We start from the raw sequence: 5,355 nt of genomic DNA, 5'->3' as shown, positions 1-5,355 counted from the left end.
TCAGGCTGGACTCGAACTGCTGTTGCTCAGAGCTCAAACTCTTGAGCGAGCTCTTAACCAACTGAGCCACTCGGCCGGCCCAAACATTACTTTGTTATTGCTTTCTGACACTAGGTGCTACACAGGTGTGCAGTCTTTCTCTAGAACTAGCTATAGGTTTATGTTGGAATAACGGGGCTCTCCACAAGGCCTATCAACCTTATTCTTGGCTTTGTAAGACTCAAGTTGTATCCCGTATCTGGTGGCAGCGGCTCTTTCAGCCCGGAGGAAACTCAGATTACTCAGCATCTCTTCCTGTCACGGCATTATTTATGTGTCTCTGTAGCTGGATCCTACTCACTGGTGGATTCTAAGCCACTGCTGAGCACACCATGTACATTTTATTGCTCTTCCAGAGGCACCAAGCTGACAATAGAAACAAAACCATGGTGGTTACAAAACAAGTTAAATCTTTATTATCTTTTGAGCATTTCACAAACAACATTGTAAACGTGCGATGTTATGTTTTAAATCAGACCACAGTGGTCCCCAAATATTATGTACATATATGGCAAATGTCAGTGTAACTTTTTGTTACACTGGCAGTCTCATAGGTAACCAAACCTATGCTCCAATGTTAAATTATTTGTGTGTGTATGTAAAATACACAAGCTTTAAGCTATGTGTGTACGAACATGAAAGATAATGCAACCATACCAATTGTAAACAGTGGATTATAATTATTTTGGGTGGTATTAGGTTATATCGTTGCATAACTCTCGGCTGTCCTTTCTCTTGCACATGCCATTCATTTGCTGATTTTTGTGATGTGAATACTCCTTTTCGTTAATTTGAGCGCAAAGCACAAGTATATCACCGTTTAATGTTACCCAACAAGAGTGAGTGTCAAGTGATGACAAGTTCCCATTTCACCCGCTATACTTTTACTGCATTGATTAATGACACATGGTTGAGATGTGCGCTGACTTCATTGCTCACCTGGGATACCGCATGAGCCCGCTGAACTAGAGCTACTCCTATTAGATAAATGAGCAGTACACATAGGTGCATGTTATGAAACATGAATCACATAGAGTTGTGGAGTTTTACCAAGTGATATTAGTTTTTTTTTTTTTACTATGCAAAGATGGGCAATGCACAAAACGTTTCAAAGACTAGTGTCTGAAGAACTTTACAAACAATACTTGAACCCTTTCTTTAAAGTCATCCCATCATGTTTTATAGTCATCGTTGCTTCCATTGTTGATTTTCATTTTTAAATGGTTTGTAATTTTTTAAATGCACAGCGTAAAGTTTGATTTGAAGGTAATAAATTAATTCATGATCTATTTGGCTGCCTATGAATGGAGGTTCAGTACTCATTGTATGCATCTTTTAGTCAAGTGTGTATTAAAACTTTTGTTAACATAAATGTTGTAGCTTTATACTTTGATCGTTTTTCATAAACCCTTTTTCTGTATTCTCTTGTATTGTTGAATAAATGGCCATGTGCCTGATATCAAGAGTTTTAGCACAGGTCTCTCATTCAAAGGCTCCCTGAAAATTTAAGCAGTCAATGGAGCAAAATAAAATCTCTGATAAATGATAAATATATTCCTGATTAGGATTCAGTTTTGTTGGATTTATTGGAAATGCTTTGCTTTTTATAAATCAGAAAAAAACAACAACCCCGCCTTAGAATCATACCATTATCAATTTTTTTCTATAGTGTCTCTTCTGACTGTAAAGGGGGTGGCAAATAATAACATCCACACTTTTGACCTGGTACCAAATTGACAATCAGGCTGTAAAGAAAAGAGTGTTATTTATACAAATTGTGTTATCAAAAATATTCAAAGTAATGGACTTCCTAATACTTCACATGGAATTGGCCATCCAATGGTCATCCTTCTTCTTGAATGTCATCCAGTATGTCTCCTCTCCATCCCCATTGCCATGCCATGGTTTGGCATCAACAGCCACACGTATCTCATATATTTACTGCACTGACACACAGACAGGCCACATCATTCTGACCACATCATTCCTCTGATGAAAGTTTGCAGGGGCTCTTCATTGTCTACAGGAATAAAGTCTAAACTTAATGTAACTTAAACTTCTGCCTGCCGTTCGTGGCCCCAGGCTTGTTTATTTTTCTAGCCTTCAATGGCTCTTATCCTCTCACAGCCATCCTAGTTGAAGTTCCTCTCCAAGGGCCTCTTCTACCCATACCTGAATAATCTTAATGTAAATTTTAATCCACCCACCATAATACACTTGTTTCTATGTCATTACATGTAACAAAAGAAATGATGAAACACTTAAAAATAACATGAATATTATACTTTAAATAAGAAAGCATATTAGAATTATTTATGTTTGACTTTAAAAGAATTATCTGGTTATTTGATAGGGTTTCCTTTAGGTCATTCTGTTTTGAGGTTGACATTGAAATGAGTTCTACTGCATGCTCCCTGGGTAACTGACTGAGAAAGGTGACTCAGAAATAAAAAACTCCCTAGGTAATAGAACAGCATCTCTAGAGTTAAAACATCCATGTGAGTAATTAAGTAGATAATCCATATGCTCACGATGTAATTCCTAAGTAACTTTTAAAATTTAAGATAGGCACCCTTTAGGTTAACGCGCAAAGGGTGAGGGACTGCTGCCATTAATTTACTCATTCAACAAATATTTATTAAGCCTCTATGCCAGGAACAACTCCTAGGAATTTAAGGAACAAAAGAAAATTCTAGGCCTAAAGTTGCTCATACTTTAGCAGGGAGATACATGTGATAAATGTGATAAATGAAATTCTGAACGGGAATGGAAAGAACTTGGGTCAGGCAGGTGGGAGACGGATGCAGGAAGGCCTCCTGAAAGAAGTGAGTTTTGAATTCCCTTGAAAGATGCGAAGAGTTTGCTAATCTAATGAAGTGGGAAAAACACTCAAGGCACAGAAAGCCACGTGTACCAAGACCCAGGAAGAAGAGCTCGGACCCTCGGGGTAAGTAATGCTACGTTTATGATCCATCTGGCCCGTGTTTCCTTCCATCTCCCTCCTTTTTTTCTTCCTACCTTCCACAAACACTTGATCTGTGAAAATCCTACACTACTGTGCTGGGTCTCAAGAACATGAAGATGAGCTCTCAATCTTGTGAGTGAGATGCAACATGTAAATACCACATGATAAGTGCTCTAATCAACATAAGTATTAGGTGCTTCAGGAGAAGAGAGGAGAGTGACGCTATCCTTGTCCTTGAGATCAAGGAGGGTTTCACAGAGGAGGTCGCATGTAGGCAAAAGGCTGTACAATTGTACAAAAGGCTGTAATGCGGTGATCACTCGTTATTATAACCAGGACTCACTTTGGTTGATTAAAAGTACATTCATAGATGCCTTGGAAGAACAACCTGTAATGTTCAGTCTAATGCTCCACTTCAGATATCTGGATTTGTTTTGCTTATGTGACGATAATTACTATAAGGCTATCCATCAGAAGCTTATATTTTTAGATACTTTCCCACTGATGTGCTCATCATAGATCAGTCTTAAATGCTTGGAATTGTCTGTAATAACAGGGCTTTTTGACTTGACCTATAAATCTTGAATATTTTCTTAACATACAGATCCCTAGATAATTCCAGTCTGGAGTGAAGGGGTGACTAAGTACCATAAATGCTTTTAAAGCATCATTTAGTAAGTCCTTCATTTAATGAAGGGTCAAAATCATTTTTCCAAGCACAGCTGCACTTCCGGGCTACCAAAGTTAGTGTTTGTCTTGTGTTTTGGAAAGAAACTTACCTACCATTCCTCAGTCTTCAAAAGCCCACCAGCAGGTTTGGCTTCTTGACTAGAACAAGTCCTAGGCCACACACGTGACTTCTGGAGAGAAATGAAATGCCATGATCCGTCATTACCGCAAAGTAGTTGTCCTGCTGAGATCTGCCGATGCTCCTTTGCCAGCTGATTGCCTGAGCGTGCACACTTGCTCTGGTGTGGCTGCAAAGACTGCACTTGTGACCCCACAGCATCCACCTTTATGAGAACATTTACCTGATTGTGATGATCACTGAAAGCCAAATAAGCTGAGTGAATCGACTGGCCCTCCAAAAAACAAGGCAAAACAAACCAAAGCAAAACAAAATAACATCTTCATCCTAAATGATCAGGAGTATATCAAGAGTTCTTCAGATGTCTTTGGAGCTGTAAATAGCTTCCACCCTTCAGGAGGTAAATGAGCTTGCGGCAGAGCTCCTTGCTACGTCAGGCCAGGTCTCAGGGTGAAGACAAAAAAGGGTAACTTGGATTGTAAGTGACATCAGGGAGGCCTCTGTTCTGCAGCAACAGACACAGATCTGCAGAGTCATTGTAATTCCCATAGAAATAGCAAATGGACTGTATGCGGTAGGCTTACTCTGCTTTTCCTACGTAGGTGAAATGGCTACAAAGCAAAGATGACAAACCCTAATGTCTACAGAAGCCAGTTACCCCAATGAGCAGAACAGCACAGCGTAGGACATGAGAGGTGAGGGAGATGGAGCTGAGCTGTAGAGCACATCACTCTTGTGTTTACTGGGCTCCAGCCAATAGTCGTGGAAAATTGGGCCCTTCATTGCTTTTTTTCTATTTTTCTAGAGAAACCAGAAACCCAAATTTGGGTATAACGTGTCCTATTTTTTAAATGGTGCAGCCAATTCATATTTTCCAAACACTGTGGATCAAGGCTATGCAAACAGGAGCTGTCTTTGTAGAGGATTAACCTACAGGCCCCTAACATGGAACTTCTGCATAAATTGAGACATTGTTACGCGGGGCCCACTGGAATCTTCTGATAGCTCCAGTGAGGTCGCAGACGTAGGCTTGTTCCCATGGCCACATGAAGAGCCAAGCAGGCATTCATATGAGTTGCCATTACAAAGTTGACTTAGTGTTATATTGTGTGGGTGACCCTGAAAACCACCGAGCATCAAAGGCAGCCTCGCTGAAGTGACATCCTTTTGGCGGTGCTTTGTATGCTAAACTATTCAGATGTGCAGTTGTGGGATGGCAAATCCTGAGCTGGCATATAGGCTTTGTCAGTGCTCATGCCTCAGTGCTCACAGAGGCTTGTCTCAATGCTCACTGAGGCAGCGTAGTGGCTGCCTGGATCCTAAGCCATATCTACCATCAGTTAGAGAGAGTGCTGTGGTTGATTATAGATGTCTGCTACCTGGCAACCAGAAGTACCTGACTAGATTTGCACAAATCTTAAAACAGTCTTTCAGTCTTTGACACTCAAGGCCAATTGGATGTAGGGATGAATCAGCCAATCCAGCTACTCCAGAGGTCCCTACGTAGTTTTCTGGATCCAGGGAAATAAGGAAAGTGTTCTTG

The sequence above is a fragment of the Hipposideros armiger genome, unplaced genomic scaffold, assembly GCF_001890085.2.
Source record: "Hipposideros armiger isolate ML-2016 unplaced genomic scaffold, ASM189008v1 scaffold_190, whole genome shotgun sequence".
NCBI classification, from domain to species: Eukaryota; Metazoa; Chordata; class Mammalia; order Chiroptera; family Hipposideridae; genus Hipposideros; species Hipposideros armiger.
The sequence above is the reverse complement of the archived record's forward strand: the minus strand, read 5'-3'. Positions refer to the sequence as shown.